The sequence below is a fragment of the Mesoplodon densirostris genome, chromosome 6 (genome assembly GCF_025265405.1).
Source record: "Mesoplodon densirostris isolate mMesDen1 chromosome 6, mMesDen1 primary haplotype, whole genome shotgun sequence".
Classification (NCBI taxonomy): domain Eukaryota; kingdom Metazoa; phylum Chordata; class Mammalia; order Artiodactyla; family Ziphiidae; genus Mesoplodon; species Mesoplodon densirostris.
In genome coordinates, this window is record NC_082666.1 from 67,887,056 (window position 1) to 67,910,683 (window position 23,628).

Consider the following 23,628-nt stretch of genomic DNA (forward strand, 5'->3'; position numbering starts at 1 on the left):
TTCCCAGCTAGGGTTCCATGAGAAAATTAAGCCTTACAGAAAATAACGTGAGTGACCTTTTCTCAGTTCTTTCAAGGATAGTATAGTTACTATTGTTCTAAAGGCACAGGAGAGAAGTTACCCATTCCTTCCACTGGATGCCTTGAAGCAATAAGGCTTCGTTCTGTAGAAGCAGGTCCCTGGAGAAGGGCTGCTATACCTTAGATGTTGAAAGTAAACAAAAACCCCAAACTGTCTTGAGGATAGCAATTATGGCTAGTGTTGCTTCCCGGGTCATTAGATGCTTGGTGTAGAACAGGGGATAGAAAACTATGTCCTGTAGGCCACCAATTTTTGTAAATAGTTTTATTGAAACACACCAATGCTCATGTTTTATGTACTGCCTATGGCTGCTTTCCCACTACAACTACAAAGTCACTTGCATTGTTGCAGAAGGGACCCCATGTCCTGAAAAGCATAAAATATTTACTATCTAGTCCTTGAAAGTAAAAGTTTCATGACCCCTATTGTAGAGTATTATCATCTCTTTGATTGGTTTTAAGTCCTCCCTAAAATTATCAATAAAATGAATAGGAAGACATCAGTAACAGAATGTTCATAAATGCTCTCTTCAAACTATTTGGTCTGTAGATATGAGCTGTTTTTCTAGATAACCTGGAATTAAGTGCCCAGATGGAAACAGGATTCATTCAGTTCCCAGTAACAGCCACCTATATTTTTTAAAGAAAATTTCACATTATAATCACCACATCTCCCACTTCGACCTGTTGTTTAAATTACATATTATTGGATATCTTTCCTTGTAGGACGGCAAAAGACTGGCATTTTACTTAAGTAGTTAGCTGCAATTTATATCAACTATGTCTTTGTATAACTTCTAATTATAACAACTAGCTTTCCTGTGTATTTGAGGCATGAAGTGTGCATTTAAGTAATTAAAGCAACATTATCAAATGACTTCCACTTTCCTTCTGAAGCTGAAAAATATAGTTAACAAAATTTGTGGCATTGTTCAATGAAAAAAGCATGATTGCTATATTAAAATAATTCTATCTTTGTTCATATTTTCAAGCTCAGAGTTTATCTTTTCTTTAGCGCATAACAACCAAAACTGGCTTAGTTTACAGACTGTGCAGAATTGAGGCAGCTGAGGAGTGTCCAGATGAACCGATCTCAGCAGAGTATTCAACAGTGTAATGATTGGTGGAAGCCTAATCATTTCTTTTACTCAGGTCAGATATTCACCGCCCTAAAACATCTGCATATCTCAAGATTTTGCAGTTTTTACAGCTTTTTGATCATCTTCTTTTTTTTTTTTTCCTTTAACGTAAAATGTTTCCAGGACCGAACAGCTGGTGCTTGCTGGCTGAAGGAATGAACAGGAAGACAGTGTGTTCACAGGATTATAGAACAGGCTGAGAGGGAGAATTTATGCAGAGTTTTATAAGCTTAGTCAGGCAGAAAATAGATTGGGGTGCACACAGGAAATAATGTGTCATTCAAAGCTCAGCTTATAGGCATCACTTCGGTAACATAAGAGCCGCCTATGGCTGTCCTTCTTTGGGCAGCTTCCACTGTTACCTTCAAGTTGGGCTGAAGCAGGCTGCACTGAGGTCTTACTCTCCCGTGGCTTTTATTGTTTGTGTATCAAAATCAATCAAATCACGACCCTCCAGCCTCCACCGCCACCCCCCTCCCAACACACACACACACAACAAAAATGTGTAGTACTGGCCAGTACTCAAGCAGCATGTTAGCTGAGAAGGGGTAAAGAGAAATGGATTATTTTTAAGGGACATGAAAAGCATCCTCTAATCTGTATGACTGACCTCTGACACTTTTTTTTTAAAAAGCTCTGATTTCCAGCAAGCCCCCTGGGTGCTTATAACTTCACCTTCCTTTAATGAGCTCCCATATGTCACTTGTGATTCATGTAAGTGCTCTAAAATCCCCTAGGTTGTAGAGTGTATTTCATGCTCCTAATTTGGACCATAACAGAACATGTCTAGTTAGGTGGTTGGAAATGACAGTCACGTTTCCTGAGCATCATTTTTTTGAATGATTTGGCTAAGATTCTTTCATCAAGAGTCTTCACTTGATTCATTTCTTGTTTCTGTTGATTATCTTGATTATGTTTTATAAGCAAAATTATTGTCCTGGGTACTTCTCAGCAAATGGTCTAAATGCTGCTTATTAATAAGTTATTACAGCAATATATTCAAAGTAAATATTTCATTGGTATTCTTGAGGCTCAAAGATATCTGTCATTCCTTCTGAAAGGTGATTAGCTTCCAGTAAAACTAATAAGAAAAAAAAGCAGAAGAGAAGAAGCTGGCAGAAAATGTTGTAAAAGGCAATTGCTGTGTAATCTCCCTTGGTGGAAAATGATTGGAAGTTCCTAGTAATGGCCAGTTTGTAATGACTTGATAGCTCCTGATAAACTCCAAGTTAAGATCTACTTCTCTGAAGTGCAGCATTTATTTAACAGTGTCATTATTATTAAGTTAGACAGTCACTCTTTCTACATTTGGTGCTGCCCTAGATAAGACAGAAATGCCTAAACTAGTTAGTGTTCACAAAATGAGCAAACAGCCAAACACACCTACAGTTCCTGAACAGCTAGGAAGCAATAAGAAATCACGTATCACCCCGTTTGCTGTGACAGTGTCCTCAGCAGCCCTAGACCAAGCAGCATGTTTAGATACTTGTGGCAGATTAACATGGGCCACTCGCAGGGGTCAGTGACATCTATTTGTAGCAACCATATGTGTATGTGTTCTTTTTCCAAACAAACAAAACCCAGAGAGAAGATAAATTAATAAATCCTTTGGTGACATGTTGGATATTTTCAAGGTACTTAGCCTTAGCAACAATTTCCTGTCATTCCTCGGCAACTCCTGTCTAAATTTTATCTTCCACCCAAAACTGTAAAAAAAAGACTGGAAGTTCATGCTGTCCTATTAAAAACAACTTTTAGTCTTCATTTTTATTTGTGGCAATTTAAGATACACAGTTATGTCACTAATATATCGGCCTTTGTAATGAAAATATAATATTAAGTCTTATTTAAATTAAATACTAACCTGCATGAACAGTTTCTCACTGAAGTTTTAGTTTTTCCTCCTTGCTGATTTTCCTTTTAGCTTTTGAGGAGTTGGGGGTCAGGCCATTTTTCTGTCAAGGGTGGGATGGCAAGTTCTGCCTGAGAGTTTAGTCGAAAGTAAACTACTTAGTGGCATCATTGCATTAGTAGAACTGAAGGAGGAAAACAAAGGTTATGGTGACCCTGAAGTCATCCTGACAATGAAATCCAAGAGAAATATTGAATTCCATAGTGTTTAACAGTGATAACACCTATCCACCAGTGGATGGCATAGACTAACAAATATGCTTTTGGAATTATTTAATATGAATTGACATAAGTAGCATTGGTATTAAAAATAACCTACCTTTAATATAGGGCAAGTTGTTAATCAAAACTTCTCAAAGAAGAGAGGTATTTTGTAAAAATATTTATTTATTTATTTATTTGGCTGCACCGGGTCTTTAGTTGCGGCATGCAGGATATTCTGTTGCTGCGTGCAGAATCTTCACTGCAGAGTGCAGGATCTTTTAGTTGCGGCATGCGGGGTCTTAGTTGCGGCACGTAGGGTCTTAGTTGCAGCATACAAGATCTAGTTCCCTGACCAGGGATCAAACCAGGGCGCCCTGCATTGGGAGCGCAGAGTCTTAACTGCTGGACCACCAGGGAAATCCCAGAAGAGAGTTATTAAGTTTCTCAATAAAAATAATGTGTTTTTAATAAGAAAAACACTTTCAGAGTTTTCTGGTACTGGGATACTGGATTATATGATTTCTTTTTTGTTTTCTCTTAGTTGTAAGGCACAGAAACTAACTCTAGTTTGATTAAGCTGGGAACCAATTTGTTGTAAAGTTACTGGGTGCTTATGGTATCACCAAGAGAACTAGAGAACCAAGTTCAGAAATGTTCAGGAACATGTCAAGCTGGGTAGCAGGCAGGGTCACCTTCAAATTCAAACTACAATTCATGTCCTGTTAGGACACCACTATTACTACCCCTGAGTACTGGCTGCCCAGCTTGCATCCACCATGGCTGCTGCTTCCTCTGGACTTGATATTGCGGCCGCTATTGCCTGTGAACTAAATGTTGGTGTCACTAACCTCTGACTCAAAGTCCAGGACATTGGCTGAGTCTAGGTCATATTCCTGTGCCTTAGTTTCAAAGGAGGGTGGGAAATCAAGTATTTGGCATTTTCAAATTCTCTAGAAAACAGGTAGTAGAAAATAACTTATGCTTCCCACTGAGGCTCATAAGATACATGCTTCTGTAAAAGAGGGAAGGAGATCTAGGTGATTAGCAAGCTAAAAAAATTGCTAAGTGCCTAGTATATTCTCTAGGGGCAGAGTAAGCCTTCGGTGACTCTAACTTCTCCCTCGGCACCTGCTGTTGTGATTGCCCAGCACATTTTTCCTCCTTGCTCAGGTAGCATCACTCCTAATCCCTTAGGGAACCTGCATCTCTCACACCCCAAATGTAAGTTTGAGATGAGCTTCAGTCTTACTAGCCTGATGCTTCCTGTTAAATAATTCCAGTTAGAGTTGTCCAAGAATCAACCTCTCAACCACAGTGATCAGTCCAGAGATGATCATTTGATCTTAGTAGAATCCATCCATATTTTCCCCTAGGATTTTCCTCATTAATACTGGCAGAGAGGAGTTCTGTTTCCTCTTTAGTTAGGAAGCAGTAAAGATGAAGCCTAGATCTACCTGACACTCTGATTCCAGCCTCACAGAGACAGTCAGCCTCAGAGAATAAAACCAGCATCTGAAAGAGCATAGATGAAGGATGTGGAAAGACAGATCCTAAGGGTGTGTGAGTCTCTAGGTCTCCTCACCCATAGCTGGCACCACACATAGTTTGGTTATGTGAGCCAGTAAATTCCCCCTTTTATACATAAGCCAGGATAAATTGGATTTCTGTCCACATCAACAGCCTTCTAAGAAATATATAGTCCCTTTTCTGCCAACACTAAGGAGACCTAGAATATCTTCTTGCATTTTAGAGACTTCTTGTTCAAACAACTCTAAAGGAAATGTGAACTTTTATTTTTCCTAGAAAGCCAGTACAGTTGAGATTAACTCTTATAGTAGGAGATTAACTTGGATTCAGGAGTTATGGTTGTTCCTCTCAGCTGGGCTACCAATAAATCCTGTGGCCTTGAGCTCATCACTTAATATTTCTAGGGTTTATGTAATGCCTTTGCATAATGGGTTGAATTCAGTGGTCTCAGAGGTGCCTTCCAGTGCTAACTTTGTGTGACTAGACTTTTCCAAATAACTTCTAGTTGTCAGTGTATTTACTCATTTGACTTCATCGCTCCTCAGAGTTTAGTTCTGGTTCCCTATTTTTAAAAAACTGAAGAGAGAAACTAGTAAAATGAATTCTTCATGGATTAGAGTTTTCTTTCTGAATATTCTCATATATATTTCCATTTATGATCAATTTGTTAAAAATTCTATCTTACAACAGTATGATGCATTGGCAATTTTTTTTTTTATGGAACACCCACCATCTGCATAGCTGTAAATTAAGTGTCATTGAGATAAACTTTGCCATCTAAAAGTTTTCAATCTAGATAAGAAGACAAGAAGTACACTCAGGTAGAACATTTACAAATCAAAACCAAATCAGTGCACAACCACTGTGTGAGAGGGTGGAACCAGCTCTATCTCTAAAGGCTGGTTTCCTTTAATGCTGAAAAAATAATAACCAAAAGCTTTTCAGAGGTTCCGAACTCCTAAAGAATGGGTCTCAGCAAGCAACATTAACTGCACTTTTACAGTCCATTTTATGTTGAAATTTCTTTGAGTTTGGCTTGAAGGGAACATTTTAATTCTTTTCAGTGTTTTATTTTAAACACATATTATGACTGTGGTTATGCCCATGTTATAGATAACCTTCGACTCTGTTCAGCTTTCAGAAATTCTAAAATATGTTCTTGCTGCAGTGAATTTAAAGCACAACATTTAATTCACTTCAAGTACAAAACCAGTTTTGAAAAAAGAATTTTTTGTCATGAACTGTTATTTATGAACATCGGGCTGTGGTGACACCAATTTCTTTATGCAGGAGCATGTTTGAATATGTAAAGTAGTTGGCTAAGATTCTATACTCCAGTATTAATGTTCAGGACTTATTTTAAAATTTTACACCTTTAAAATCTCTAGGGTTTTCTAACTTCGTGCCTATTAAAGAACAACAGTACACCTCAGTGGAAGAGACCAAGGCATATGGTGTTGCTCTCTTAAGCCCAGCATCAGAAGACTGTCAGGCATTCTAGGTCAAGTGAAAACACCACAGAGTAAAAGTATTTGAGTCTGAGCACCTGATTTCAGATCCTGACTTCCTAACAAATTCGTATGGCCTTCCCCTTCCTCAACCTACAGTTCCACATCTGTGAATATACGCAGTTGAGTTTTATATCTCGTTTAGGCTTGTAACAATTAAATGGCATTACGTAGGAAACAGCTGTGAGCCTAGAACAGAATAGATGCTCAATAAATGTTTTCTTTCTTCCTCTCTCTGAATTTTAGCTTCCTCATGTATAAAGTAGTAACTGAAAAACATGCTATCAGAAAGAAAAGGTGCACTGTAATTTCCAAAGTTACCCAGAGAAAATGGGCTCCAAACAGACCCAGGCTATAATACCCTGTGGGTGGACACTGGATCAGTCCACCAGCTTTGCAGTCACATACATAAATGTTTGTCTACCCAGAGGCTCTACCGTGACGTATGAATAGATGGAGCTTTAAACAGATTGGTTTCTTACTATTTTACAAGTTGTCTCTCTCTCCTAGTACAAAGTATATACAGGAGCAAACAATCAACATCGAATCAAAAGGTTGTTTGTTGAACATGAAATCAAGGGAAGTTGGCTGAGCTATCCGTGGTCAGCAGACATTTTCTGTAAGGAGACAGTAAATATTTTCAGCTTTGCAGACCATACAGTTTCAGTCACAACTGTGACCACTCAATTCTGCTGTTGTAGCAGAAGGCAGCCATAGACAGCACATAAGTGAATGGCCAAGGCCATGTTCCAAAAAACTTTATTTATAAAAACAAGCTGGTGGGCTGGACTAAGGCCTTAATTTGTGGACTGCTACATTATGTGGTAAGAGTTATCAAGGTAAGCATTCTGGGTACATCTGCCTGCCCTGAAGGATTAGAGCTGCAGAATGGATTTGATACCTGGGTCTGGAGCTAGTGAAGCCAATCCCTTTAGTAGGATAAGACTTCATTCATTACCATCGATTGTTTCTCAGCATCCTGTGTGTGTTTCTGTTGCTAACACTCCTCTGATGGACACATTCTCTCCATATATGTAAATAACTTCAGTTATGTTCCAGAGTAGGTCTTAGCCTGAAGGCCATTCTACCTGTTTAAGCTAAAGCTTTGCATAGCTATGCATTTATATAGCTCAATGTATAGAATTTATATAGCTATGCTTGGATTTATGTTTGTTTTATAGCTTAACTCTCAAAAAGCAATATTATCTTAGTTCCTTATTTTCTACTTTAATATTTGTGGGGAGGTAGACCTTCTCACCATTATCTCCCTGTACTATTTATAAGTAATACCCATGAAAATATAACAAAACTTCTAAAAAGTATGTGGCATTAATTAGGGATTCAGAAACACTTCCTGGCAAGGAAAAAATTTTAATAAAAATAAGAATAATTGTTATCCCGTACATTGGAAAAACATTAAATTAGTCCCACTTAAAGAATCATAACACTTTTACACACATTCACTTCTGTCAGTCTCTTTCATTTTTATTTGGGAGTTCTTGAAAGTATAGTGGAAGGGAATTTGCTGAAGAAAAGGAAATGAATACAGCTGGGAGTAGGGAAAGCTGAACCAACCAGCCTAGATCAAACTGTTCTCTGGTCAGTCCCCAGCTGACTCTCTCCCCTCTCGCCTGCTTACCATGTTATCAAATGTACGTAGCTTTCTCACTTTCCCCCTACCTTCCCAGTCATGCACATGTTGGATCACTTATTCACCCTACATCCAGTGACTATTTTTTTTAATAAATTTATTTATTTATTGTTTATTTATTTTTGGCTTCGTTGGGTTTTCATTGCTGCTCACGGGCTTTCTCTAGTTGCAGCAAGCAGGGGGCTACTCTTCATTGTGCACGGGCTCCTCATGGAGGTGGCTTCTCCTGTTGCAGAGCACGGGCTCTAGGCACGTGGGCTCTAGAGCCCAGGCTCGGTAGTTGTGGTGCACAGGCTTAGTTGCCCCGCAGCATGTGGGATCTTCCGGGGCCAGGGATCGAACCCGTGTCCCCTGCATTGGCAGGCTGATTCTTAACCGCTGCACTACCAGGGAAGCCCCATCCAGTGACTATTTAGAAATATTATGTGTCCTTAAGGATTTTGTATCCAGACATGGAACAGGAAGTAGGAATGGAAAAAGGAAAAAGGAAAAAAAAAAAGTATTAACATTTTATGTGTTTAGCATTTGCTCTGGCTTTCCAAATGTTATGTAATTTATTAATTTGAATACGTTACCCTATTCTTTGAAGTTATTCACATTTTATAGATTATGAAACTAAGGCTCAGAAAAGTTTAATAATTTGCCTAAAGTAACAAAACTTAGACCAGATATAATACTACACATGCCTGCCTCCGAAGTACCTGCTTGAGCTGTCAGCCAGTCATCAGTGCTGGCTCTCACTGTACTCCTGGGTACCCTGAAATCTCTTAAGAATTTGGCCATGGTAAAAAGCAGACTTGTCTCTCTCTTCCTAGCTTGTTTACATGCTTAATCCTCCAGTGATCTTTGGATTTCACTGTGGCCATCTTTGTTACTCAGCTTCCCTCTGCCACCTGATAACCCTTTCAAAGAAGGAAAAGACAACAGGGATCATTCTAAAGATATTTTTATCTTAAACCCTTAATTATGGAATAAAATTGGTATTGCCCACTAAAGAAATTTCAAAGTTCAGTGGCAGAGTAAGTTTTAGAGGGAACCCTCTTCACACTCTGAAGTTATAACAGGTAAGCAATGGTCTATACTTGAGTGAACTAGCCCTGCTGTCTAATATATTTATAAAGCTCAGTACTTCAGCAAAGTTCCCCCTGGAGATGCTAATCTTAGTGGTTGAATCATTAAGGTCAAGTTCACTAACACAAACTATTGTCTATATATTCTTTTTTCATTCTACTTTTGTCCTTCCTCATATTCTTTATAGGATAAGGTGACATATAAATGTTCTACAGTTGGGGGATTTTTGATAAACCAGGTAACCTCCCTGAACTTCAGTTTACTCACACATAAAATGAAGACATTGAAATAAGTACTCTCTAAGATCCTTTCCACCTCCAACACTCTGTGCTTGTTTTATCCTGAGATACATATTGGTAGGCTCTCTACTTTGTACTTAGCCTAGATTTAATACAGATACAAGGCACAGGATGAATTACTTAATAGGTTTATTAAAGGGACTTACCATTTTGTAGATGCCATTTTATTTTTAATGTAGTACACAATCTTTCATATTGCACCATGAAAGCGTAAGTTTTTGTAGATTCATGTTCAAACCAATTTAACTTCCACTTTCTTTGAATTGTGAGAAAATAACCTAATAGCCAAAGTTGTTGGTATAGGCTGTATTCTATGCTTTATTCTTTTCAAAACCTGAGCAGGGTCAACCAAGAAGCATGGATTTTATCAACAGAATGGAATGTGCATGTGGAAAGGGGTAGAAAATAGAGAATAATAGGAGAGGAGAAAGGGAGAATATTAAACAGATTTTTCATTCAGTATACACTCTACTGGGCCTAGGGATATAAAGAGAAAGAAGATATTTTATGGGCAGAGAGGGGATCAAGATAGAGTAGGAAGACCCTGAGCTCACCTCCACCCATGGACACACCAAAACTACAGCTACATATAGAACAACTCTCTCTGAGAACAACCTAAAGACCATAAGAACAGCTGTTCTACAATTAAGGATATGAAGAAAAAAGCAAATCAAGATAGGAGGGGCAGAAACAAAAACTAGTCAAGACCCACACCATCAGTGGGTGACTCAGTAGTGGAAGGGGATGTAAGAAACTCAGAGGCTCTCCCTAAAGAGCAAGGGGTTCAAGCCTAACATTGGGCACCCCAGCCCTGGGGACCAACACTGGGAACATTAGCCCCCTAATGGTTTTGAAAACCAGCAGGGCTTATGACTAGGAGAGACGAAGGGCTGCAGGAAACTGAAACTCTGCTCTTAAAAAGCACACTCACAAATTTACTCCAAGTCCTGGCATAGAGGCAACAGATTGAAAAGTGCCTGGCATTCTAGCTGACCTGCCAAGGTCTGGTTCTGGATCCAATCACATCCTTCCACCAAGGCAGCACCCCTTGACATGCCCCAGGAGAAGCCCTGGCCTGTGCTGGGCTCCAGCTCCAGCCTTATACACCAAGGTGGCAGCCCTCAGTGAGCCCTGGGAGAAGACCTGCCCATTCTGGTCTCTGGATCCAGCCCTCCTGCCAAAACCACCAGGCTCACAGTCTGCACAGGGATGCTCCCACGCAAGGACAAACCTTCAAGACCAAAAGAAGTAACTGTTTCACCTAATTCATAGAGACAAACAGAAAGTCAACAAAATGAGAAGACAAAAGATTATGTTCCAAATGAAAGAACAAGGTAAAACCCATAAAAAAATCCTAATGAGGGCTCCCCTGGTGGCACAGTGGTTGAGAGTCCGCCTGCCGATGCAGGGGACGCAGGTTCGTGCCCCGGTCTGGGAGGATCCCACATGCCGCGGAGCGGCTGGGCCCGTGAGCCATGGCCGCTGAGCCTGCGCATCTGGAGCTTGTGCTCCGCAACGGGAGAGGCCACAACGGTGAGAGGCCTGCGTACCGCAAAAAAAAAAAAAAAAAAAAAAAAAAAATCCTAATGAAATGGAGAGAAGTAATTTACCTGATAAAGAGTTCAAAGCAATGGTCATGCTCACCAAACTCCAGAAGAGAATAGAGGAACATAGTGGGAACTTTAAAAAAGAATTATAAGATACAAAAAGGAGCCAGTCAGAGCTGAAGAATATGATAACTTGAGTGAAAAATACACTAGAAAAATCAATAGCAGATTAAGTGATACAGAAGAATGCATAAATGATCTGGAAGACAGAATAGTGGAAATCACCAAATCAGAGCAGCAAAAAGAAAAAAAGTTTTTCTTTTTTTTTTTAAATGAAGATAGTTTAAGGGACCTCCAGGATAACATCAAGTGTACTAATATTTGCATTATAGGGGTCACAGAAAGGTAAGAGAGAAAAAGGCAGAAAACCTATTTGATAAAATAGTAGCTGAAAACTTAGCCAACCAGGGAAGGAAATGGATACCCAGGTCCAGGAATCACAGAGAGTCCTAAACAAGATGAACTCAAAGAGATCCACACCAAGACATATTGTAATTAAAATGATAAGAGTTAAAAATAGAGAAGTAAGAGAAAAGCAGAGTCACATACAAGGAAATTCCAGCTAATTTTTCAGCAGAAACTTTGCAGGCCAGAAGGGAGTGGCATCACATATTTAAAGTGCTGAAAGAAAAACAAAAAACAAAAAACTTATAACCAAGATTACTCTACCTGGCAGGTTATCATTAGGAATTAAAGGAGAGATAGAGTTTCCCAGACTAGCAAAAACTAAAAGAGTTCATCACCACTAAGCCAGCCTCACAAGAAATGTTAAAGGACCATCTCTAAGTGAAAAAGAAAGGCCATAACAGGAAATGAGAAAAAATATGGAGAAAAAAATCTCAATGGTCAAGGCAAATATATTGTAAAGCCATGGATCAACAACTTGAAAAGGTAGTATCGCAGATAAAAGTCAAAACTCATAAAATCAACTATAACCATAACAAGTAGCTAAGGGATCCACATAATGATGTAAAATTCAATGTCAGAAACATTAAAAGTGGGGGAGAGTTGTAAAATGCAGAGAGTTTAGAAGTTTTGGACTTAAATAACTTTCTGCTTTAAAAATATCTACCTATCTCATGGTAACCACAAACCAAAAATCTAAAAATAATGCAAAAAAAAAAAAAAAAAAGAAAGCAACCCAATAATAACACTAAAGAAAATCAACAAGTCACAAAATAAGAAACTAAAAGAAGAAGAAAAGAACAGAGAAGAACTACAAAAACAACCAAAAAACAAGTGACAGAATGGCAATAAATACATACCTATCAATAATCACTCTAAATGTAAACAGACTTAATGCTCTAATCAAGAGACATAGAGTGGCTAAAAAACAAGACCCATTTATATATGCTGCCTACAAGAGTTTCACTTCAGAGCTGAAGACACACACAGACTGAAAGTGAAAGGATGGAAAAGATATTCCATGCAAATGAAAACAAAACAAAACAAAAAACCTGGAGGGTAGCAATACTTAGACAAATATACTTTAAAACAAATACTGCAACAATAGACAAAGACTGATATAATGATAAAGGGATCAATCCAACAAGAAGATATAAGCATTGTAATATATATGCACCCAACATAAGAGCACCTACATACATACAGCATATTAACAAACATAAAGGGAGAAATTGATGGTAATACAGTAATAGTAAGGGACTTTATTACCTCACCTATATCAGTGAATAGATCATCCAGACAGAAAATCAATAAGAAAACATTGACCTTAAATGAGACATTAGACCAGATGGACTTAATAAATATCTACAAAACTTTCTATACTAAAATAGCAGAGTACACATTCTTTTCAAGGGCACATGAACATTCTCCAGGACAGATTACATGCTTGGCCACAAAACAAGTTTCTATAAATTTAAGAATATTGAAATTATATGAAGCGTCTTTTCCAACCAAAGAGGTATGAAACTAGAAATCTATTACAAAAGGAAAATGAAAAAATACAAATATGTGGAGACTAAACAACATGCTACCAAAACAAACAAACAAACAAAAAAAACAAGGGGTCAGTGAAGAAATCAAAGAGGAAATTTAAAAATTCCTTGAGAGGAATGAAAATAGAAACACAACTCTATCTATGGGATGCAGCGAAAGCAGTTCTAGGAGGGAAGTTCGTAATGCTCCAAGAGTCTACCTCAAGAAACAAGAAAAAAATCTCAAATAAACAACCTAACTTTACAACAAAAGGAATTAGAGAAAGTAGAACAAACAAAGCCCAAAGTTAGTAGAAGAAAGAAAATAATAAAAATCAGAGCAGAAATAAGTAAAATAAAGAATAAAAAAATAGAAATGATCAGTGAAATTAAGAGCTTGTTTTATCAAAGGATAAACAATATTAGTAAACCTTTAGCCAGACTCATCAAGAAAAACTAGAGAGGGGCTCAAATAAAATTAGAAATGAAAGAAGGGAAGTTAAAACTCATATCACAGAAACACATAGTCATAAGAGGATACTATGAACATAAGAGGATACTATGCCAATCACTTGGACAACCTAGAAGAAACTGATAAATTCCTAGAAATATACAATCTTCCAAGACTGAATCAGGAAGAAATAGAGGATCTGAATAGACCAATTATTAGTAATAAAATGAATCAGTAATCAAAAAAAAAAAAAAAAAACTTTCAACAGACAAAAGTCCAGGATAAAATAGCTTCATAGGGGAATTGTACCAAACATTTAAAGAAGAGTGAATACCTATCCTTCTCAAATTATTCCAAAAAATTGAAGAGGAGAGAAAACTTCCAAATTTATTCTGCAAGGTCAGCGTTACCCTGATAGGAAAGCTAGACAAAGACAATTACAGAAAAATTACAGGCCAATATTCCTGATGAACATAGATGCAAAAATCCTCAACAAAATGTTAGAAAACCGAATTCAGTAATACATTAAAAGAATCATACCTAATGATCAAGTGGGATTTATTCCAACAATGATTCAATATCTGCACATCAATCATTGTGATATGCCACATTCAAAATAATAGGTAAAACACACATGGTGAAGGAAAAGCATTTGACAAAATTCAACATTCATTCATGATTAATAACTCTCAACAAAGAGGGTATAGAGTGCACATACATCAACATAACGAAGGCCATTTATGAAGAAACCCACTGCTAACATCATACTCAACAGTGAAAACCTGATAGCTTTTCCTCTAACATTAGAAACAAGACATAGATACCAACTCTTGCCTCTTTTATTCAACATAGTGTTGTGAGTCCTAGTCACACCAACCAGACAAGAAAAAGAAATACAAGGGATCCAAATTGGAAGGAGAGAAGAAAACTGTCACTATTTGCAGATGACATGATTAAATAAATTCAGTAAAGTTGTAGAATACAAAATTAATATACAGAAATCTGTTACATTTCTATGTACTAATAATGAACTTTCAGAAAGATAAATTAAGAAAACAATTACATTCACAATTGCATCAAACAGAATAAAATACCTAGGAATAAATTTAACCAAGGAGGTGAAAAACCTGTACTCTGAAAACTATAAGACATTGATGAAAGAAATTGAAGATGACATAAATAAATGGAAAGATATATTGTGCTTATGGATCAGAATTAATATTGTTAAAATGTTCATACTGCCCAAAACAATCTACAGATTCAATGCAATTGCTATCAAAAGAACTATGACATTTTTTACTGAACTGGAACAAATAATTCTGAAATTTATATGGAACCACAGAAGGCCCCAAATAGACAAGAAAATCATGAGAAAGAAGAACAAAGCAAGAGATATCACACTCCCTGATTTCAAAATATAGTACAAAGCTATAGTAATTAAAACAGTATGGAATTGGCACAAAAATGGATGCATAGATCAATGGAACAGAATAGAACCAAGAAATAAACCCATGCTCATATGGTCAATTAATATACAACAAAGGAAGTAAGAATATACAATGCAGAAAAGATATTCTCTTCAATAAGTGGTGTTGGTAAAACTGGATAGCTACATGTAAAAGAATGAGATTAGACCATTTTCTCATACCATATACAAAAATAAACTCAAAATAGATTAAAGACTTAAATGTAAGACTTGAAACCATAAAACTCCTAGAAGAAAACATAGGCAGCATGCTCTTTGACATTGGTTTTAGCTATATATATATATATATATATATATATATATATATATATATAGCTAAAATATTTAGCTAAATATTTTAGCTATAATATATATAACTAAAATATATGTATGTATATATACCTACATATGTGTATATATATATATATACACATATATATATATATATATATATATATATATATATATACACACACATACATACATATATATCTGTCTCCTCAGGAAAGGGAAACAAAAGCAAAAATAAACAAATGGGACCAAATCAAACTAAAAAGCTTCTGCACAGTAAAGGAAAAACATCAACAAAAAGAAAAGGCAAGCTACTGAATGGGAGAAAATACTTGCAAATGACATGTCCGATAAGGGGTAAATATACAAAATATATAAAGAACTCATGCAACTCAATATCAGAGAAAACAAATAATCCAATTAAAAAATTTGCAGAGGACCTGAATAGGCATTTTTCCAAAGAAGATACACAGATGGCCAACAGGCACATGAAAAGATGCTTGACATCACTAATCATCAGGGAAATGAAAATCAAAACCACAGTGAGATATCATCTCACACCTGTCAGAATGGCTATTATCAAAAAGACAAGAAATAACAAATTTTGGCAAGGACATGGAGAAAAGGGAACTCTCATACTGTTGGTGGGAATATAAATTAGTGCAACCACTGTGGAAAACAGTATGGAGTTTTCTCAAAAAATAAAAATACAATTACCATATGATCCAGCAATTCCACTCCTTAGTATATACCCATAGAAATTAAAACACCAATTCAAAAAGATATATGCACTCCAGTGTTCATTTCAGCATTATTTACAGTAGCCAATAGATGGAAGCAATCTAAGTGTTCACTGACAAATAAAAGGATAAAAATGTGGTATAAATGGAATAAAAAAGAATGAAATAATGCCATTTACAACTACATGGATAGACCTAGCAGATATTATGCAAAGGGAAATACGTCAGACAGAGAAAGACAAATACTGTATATTTTCATTTATATGTGAAATCTAAACAACAAAACAACAAATATAACAAAACAGATTATCAGATACAGAGAAAAAATTAGTAGTTGCCAGAGGTGAGTGTGGGGAGATAGGCAAAATAGGCAAAGGGGATTAAGATGTAAAAACTACCAGTTATAAAATAAATAAATCACAGGGGTATAATATACAGCACAAGCAATATAGTCAGTAATCTTGTAATAGTTTTTAAAAATATTGAATCACTGCATTGTACACCTGAAAGTATAAGTTAACTATACTTCAATTAAAATAAGAAAGGTATTTTAGGATTTTCACCTTAAGTCTTTGTCTAAACTCTACTCCCTCCCTGACAGAGCGCTCCTTGTACCTCACACTGTTTCCCTTATTATTAACATCTAACATTAGAATGTCACATTTAATTACATTACAATTAATGGACTAATGTTAATGCATTATTAGTAGTAAAAGTACATACTTTATCCAGATTACCTTAGTTTTTTACGTAATGGCCCTTTTCTCTTCCAGGATTCCATCCAGGGTTCCATGTTACATTTAGTAGTCCTGTCTCTCCTTATTTTCCTCTTGGCTAGAGCAGACTCATTTTGTTCTAACAATTATGCATTTTCCTTTCATCTCAATATCTTTACTTGCTTAATTTATTTGAGTAAGCTGTCTTAAATCTTACTCTGTTTACCAGAGCATTATTTATTTACCCCACTATTTAGAAAAGGTTCTGGAAATCTCCACTTTCCATACAAACTGCCAAGGATTTTTAAATTTCTAGAAAACTTGCAAGTAATGAGGGCAACCCTAGCCAGAGGCCAATGAGAATTTATGATTACTGAATCGGGATTTTCTTTGGATGGCAGAAGGGGAATAATCTTTATTACTGAGTCACTCAGTTAAAACTCTTAAAACTTACTCAATTACAGAATAATCTAGTTAAGTTTCAAAGAGGTAGGCATGTTTGTTTAATGTTTATAGTTAAACAAAGAAATAGTAAAGACCATTAGCATTTAAACCACCAGCATTAGTCTTGAGAAATCTCACCTCCTTAGAAAGAGTAAGGATGGTTCATTCCTTCTCAGTGCTTCCTGTTCAATCTGTTCAACAGATTTATTAAACTAGGTATGAAATTGAGTTTGTATCTATTTCTGATGGAAGGGCCAAGAACTCCAGTGCTGTCTATTCCCACTTCAATAATAAAACCCCTGACAGCTTCTGAATGAAAGATCCTAGAAAAATGCAGTTTATTGTCTAATACACAGCCTAACAGAATGAGGTTGATATGAAATCCTGCAGACCATTCTTTATATCCATAGTCATCAGATACCATTTAGACGGGGAGACGTGATGCTCTGCTTAGCAAGTATTGGGAAAATATAATTAAAAAAAAAAAAAAAAAAAAAGAGCTTCTCCCAACCCAGAATTCCTCTTCACAAAGGTAATAAGTAGAGAAAGAAAACACCCTTATTATTGAATAAGCATTAAACCAGAGTGTGATATGCATCACAGACAATTCGCTGAGATTGCAGACAGAAAGAAATCTCACCCTTTGATATAGCCAAGCAGATGCATCACATCACATATATATTTTCAAGATCAGCAATAACTAGTCTTCAAATAAGAGGACTTGACAGCATTATTGGTCACTCATCATTCATTCTAACTTTACCTGGTGATTGGGATGACCATCTGTATTAACTTGACTTTATCCAAAAGGCTGTGAGAGGAAACAAAAAATTCATATCTTTTGATAGGAAGGAATTTTATAATGTGGAGCAAGGGGCCCACCAAAATTAGGCCCCTACCTTCCCACAGAAACTAGGAGATAGGGGTACTCCCTCCCTAGATATTTACATTTCCAGGAGACGGCTGCCAGGTCTTTGAGAAAAATATTCCTAGGTCCTAATGTTAACAAACGGCTTATATAGTTTCTGAGAAGATGCATTGAAAATGATAGTGAAAGTACTTAACATTTTTACATTTCAATGGTCAGTATTCTGACAGAAAGGAAAGAGAAGGAAATCTCTGCCCTTATTTTCAAGGAATTAAGTTTCATATTTTTCATTCCTATGTGTCCTTTCACAGCCAAAGATTTCTTTTCTCATTCATGCAAAATGTTTACCATACATCTGGCCATGTGCCAGACTATGTGCTAGGCTCTATGACTGCTAATATTGGTGGGATGCAAAAAATCTCATGCCACACTCTGGGAGCTCGCTATCTAGGGAATGAGATCCCATGAACTGCAATGTATCATCAGTCTTCTCATAGGTCCTTAGGCATCCCTCCTTGTAAGAGAGAAACCTGAATAATTCTCGCCAATACTACAGACTATACCAGGCAATGAAAGCTTTTGCTTTGTTCAGAACAAGGCACGATGTGAATATCCCTGCATGTTGCAGTTATTCTCTGCTAATAATAATAGGTAACATTAATTGCATGGTGTTCATGTTCCATCCACAGCAATGTTGATTCTCACAGTAGCCCTTGAGGTATTATTTCAGTGCCCATTTCTAGATGAGTCTCAGCAGTTGGCTGACTTGCCCCTGGACACAGAGCCAGTACATGGAAGACTCATATGACATAGGTTTATCTGACTCCAAAGTCCATCTATACTGCAGCCATTGCTTATGAGGTTAGGTCAGGAAAAGAAGGCCAACCTCGCCATTGGCTGAAATCTGTGTTTTGTAGAATTGTGCACAAGCTCAGTAAAAATGACTGCCTCGAAAAAGACAAATCCTCCACGTTTACCATGCACTTACCAGTTTTCAAGTCATATTTTGTACATGGTTTTATTTGATCCTCACAGCAGTCTTGGGAAATGAGTAGGGCAGGTATTTAAAACCCAAGTTAGGTCATTGAAACCTGAGATTCAGAAAGGTTAAATTACTTGGCCAACATCAAACAGCTGGTGAGTTAAGATATGGGACCCCTCTCCAGGTCTCCCAACTACTAGTTATCTGTGGCTTGAAATTAGAAAATCTCAAGCTGGAGAATTATACTATATATGGATTTCTAACAGAGCCATAGATGTTCCAGGATTCACCTGAAGCCCACTATCTGTGTCAAGAGCTGAGCTCAAATAAGTATGAACTCTATCAATTCTGGCCTGCATCAGGCAACACTCACTTAAGCATGCCTTTACGTGACTTGTAAATAAAATTCTGTTTGCTTGATATTCCCTGTGGCTAAAGAGTAATGTTTAAACTTCTTCAAAGTTATTTTTACTGTGCTTCCTGAAGCATCTGGTACACTACTTACCCCAAATTGGGCCCTGTTCTGCAGTTTTTATTCAGGTAAAACTAATGGAGTTTCCCCAGAGTGAGGGATGTGTAATCAATCCCATTGTTTAATTTCAATGGCTTATTACCAGGTGGGAGAATTGTTACAGCAGAGGCAATTTAGAAAATCAGGTACGATTGACTCTAGTCAATTTGCATACTGCAGTCCCAACAGCAAAAAGTCATGGTGTTTCATGCCTGAGAGAGTGCAGTCATTAATGAGACCACCTGGGCAACTAACTTATCCTGAGAGAGAACAGGAGAATGTGTGTGTGTGTGCGCGTGCTCATGTGCCCATGTGTTTCTAAACAAGGGTGCATTCAGAATTGTTGCTCATCAAAGAAGGAAAAGATAATCTTCCGAGGGGTTATCTCTAGTATTCTCCAAAAGATAGTCAGAATCAGAACCATCCCTTTACAGATTCTTATGTGACTGTCCTTGAATGTAACATTTGGATTTACTGTGGTTATATGTTCTTCCAAAAAAGTTGGCAAAATGCCTCTCCCTGAGCGGTATGAGAATGATTAGAAAGCTCCCTGAGCTGAACAGCAGGAATCTGAGTTCTAATCTGAACCTGCCCATTAAATTTCTTTATGTCTTGGGCAAGTTAGTTCTTAAGCCTGTGTTTCCTCATCTGTATGAAGAGTTTGGATGAGATGTTTTCCAAGACCTTTTCCAGCAGTAGCATTTGGTGTGTCTAACCCTGTCTCATCCTTGGAAATGGAAAGCCTTTACCTGAAAACACTAACCTGATTATTGCCAAGTTGTGTGTCACATCTGTGGAGTACTCCCAATGAGCCAAATGAGAAATGAAGATCAAAAAAGAATAGAGGAGGGCTTACCTGGTGGCGCAAGTGGTTGAGAGTCGGCCTGCTAATGCAGGGGACGCGGGTTCATGCCCCGGTCTGGAGGGTCCCACGTGCCGCGGAGTGGCTGGGCCCGTGAGCCATGGCCACTGGGCCTGTGCATCCGGAGCCTGTGCTCCGCAACGGGAGAGGCCACAACAGTGAGAGGCCCGCGTACCGCAAAAAAAAAAAAAAAAAAAAAAAGAATAGAGGAAAAGAGTCCAGCTGCCTATCCTAGCATACAAATGCGTCTCCATCAGGAATGGAAAAGTACGTGCACAAACACTACAGATGGTGGGTGATTAGCACCATCTTTGCAGCAAAGAATAATGCAGCCCTCATTCCAACCGTGTGCAGTGAATCGACTGGTCTGAGAAGTCCCTGACAGACAGGTTTCACTCGTGCACTCCATGAAGAAAGGAAAGGAAGGCAAGCTGGAGCAGGGGATACCAATGAACTGACTAGTCTCTGATGTTATCTCAAAACTCTCAGGTCACCACTGAGAAGTGATTAATACAAGCTCCATGTGCAGGAACCTGAACTTGGAAATATTAAGCAACTTAGCAAGTTAAAAAATATATACTGTTAAAGAGTAGAACTGGGATACAAACCTTGTCCTAACACCCAAGCTCTTTCCAGCATAATACCTCGTAGGTGCAGAAAATGCCGCATCCTTTAAATCTTGTCTGTTTTTCCCCTTGTACTCATTCCCCACCCCTACTTATGCACACCTTTTCAGAGCATCACCCAGAGAACATCGCAGTCCTAGAGGACAGCGTGGGAGGGGCACTCACTAGGTCTCCACTTCCCTCCCTCATAATCATTTTTACTTCATGACTGCCCATTTCATCCACTTCAGCTTATTAAAAACAAGGCCCCTTTCTTTTTGTGGAATACTCTATTGCTGGGAATGAAATATCTTAAACAGTTCAAAGTCAGGCTGGTGCCAATGCTGGGAGCTGCGTCAGCATGGAGATAGCAACGGCCGCATCCTGAAAAGCAATCGCAGTTTTGAGAAGCAGCAACTATTTGCAATCCTCCTTTCAAAAACATCACTTTCAGAAAGTGGCACTGGCTGGAAATGGATGCAGTCATCACTTTCAGGGGTTTTGTTGGGCTGTGGCAGCTGGGATCTCTCTTTTCTCATCTCCTACAACCCACAGACCCTCACACAAAACAGGAGGTAAAAATGCCGTTGTCCTTAAAATAAAATTTGGCTGTGCGTCTACATATTGTAAGGAAATTTTTTATGGGAAAAAAAACTTTTTGTAAAGGAAAAATGATCACACGAGTTCAAGTAAAAACTAACCAGACATGGGAAAATGGGTATTTTTTTCTTAATAAGTATAAAGGGATAAATATTTTGGGGTAGGAACAACAATCCCTGTTCCCTTTAGTGAAATTTCCCATTTTCACCCTCCTTCTGGCCTTGCTCAAATGCCAGCTTCTCCAGGAAGCCTTCTCCCATCCTTTCTGTCTGACTTTTTTTTTTTCCTTTCACTTAACTCCTAATATGTTTTTATCTGAGTCCTTCTTTTATCAGGCATCTCCTTCCTATCTGTACTCTGGCTGCTTGTACACGTTTTGTCTTCTTTTCTCAGTTTGTCAGCTCTTTCAGGAAGGAATGCACACTTTGACTGATTTATATATTAATTAAGCAAATGTGAGTTGACAGTCTGCTCGGTGCCAAGAACTATCTAGGCATTTAGAATACAAATATTGATAAGGTGTGTAATAACCTGTTCTTTCCTCAAGGATCTTACATTCAAGTATGGAAGAGAGACATGTAAACATGCATATACATTGCAGTTGAGGGTATGCAGGATGCATATCGAATTCATTTTATAACCTTTTAAATATTTTGGTGCCTTGTTGAATGAATGAATGAAAGAATGTGGGTTCCACCCTTAAATAGCAGTAAAGGCCCTAGGGAGAAACAAAGCATAAAAACTGGTGGAGAAATGAAAGACCAGTGATGACATGTAGGTCCGTGGGAGCACTGTGGCTCTCACAGTCCAGATCAAGCATTCCTGCTAGCCTTAGCCCTGAATCTTTCTTTATCAGTTCTGTTTCCTCTAAGAATGGAGTATTTTAAACATTAAGGGCAATCCTAAGGAGATAGAGAGGTGGAAGGTGAATAACTTTGGAGTCAGAAGAATACTGTGTACAAAAGGATAAAATAGGCTGTCTGTGATAAGTGCTGACTGAGGATGCAGATATTAAATGCTACAGGAAACAGTAAATCTGACACTATTCAGCAGAAACTTTATGGGATAGGTGTGATTACCAGAGAATGAGAGGAGGGCAAACATATGTGGAGAAAAGCCCAAGCATGGGCCAGGTGATCCAAAGGCAGAAAGACAGATCATGGAATATCTGCTGTCTCTTAGATCCCATGGTTGAGGATTGTATTCCTACTGGCTAATATTTTGATGCTAAATAGTAAAATGCCATCTACAGTCTTTTATACATTTCTTAAAACATTTTCTCCTGTTGGCCGTCTCCTCCTCCTTGATATTTTTATGGTTCCTTAGGCTCCATGATCCCACATTGTCTTTGTTCTCTTCCTATTTCCATAACTGATCAGGTTATCTTCATAGCACATCCTCTTCCAACCTCCAAATGTCAGTATTTTCTATGGTTCAGTTCTTGGCTCTGCATTTGAACTGTCAGAAAAGTCACCACCTGAAATCACACTGTACTCTTGAATTCAGTATTGAATTCTACCAAGATGGTCGTCTAATCGCTATCATTAATTTGATCATTCCCTCCCTGAATTCCACTTCTATTTTACAGAAGGCTTAAGTACATTTACTCATTGATGTACATCATTATATCAGACTTAGCCATCTACCTGTTCCTTACATTCATTCCGTGGAGAGATTAATCATCATCACGACTCCACCACTACAAAACATTCCAAGGCTTAAAACCTCTCCCTGCAAAGCATGTCCCCCATCGAATTCCTCACTCCCACCAATGGCATCATCATTTTCCCTGTCTCCTCAGTTTGCAATGGCAGACATGTTCAATTCTTCTCTCTTTCTGTCTTCATATCTAGTCACTAGAGTTAGGTATTCCAAAAGTCTCCTTGTATAATGTCTCTGGCAGTGGGAACAATCTTAAAAAATATATTGTCAAGCAGAAGTAATCAGACACAGAAAAATATATAATGCCACGCCATCTCTCCTCCACTGCCACCTGCTTCATTCAGCTCTTGATACTTTATGTGTAGGCCTTTAAATAGGTGGTAATTATTCATATTTCTAGTCTCTAGCCTCTCCTAACCAGTCATCCCTTTTTTAGCCTGATTACTTTTCTTTAAAATACTTATTTAATAAACCCAGCCTCTTTACAATTACTCAGT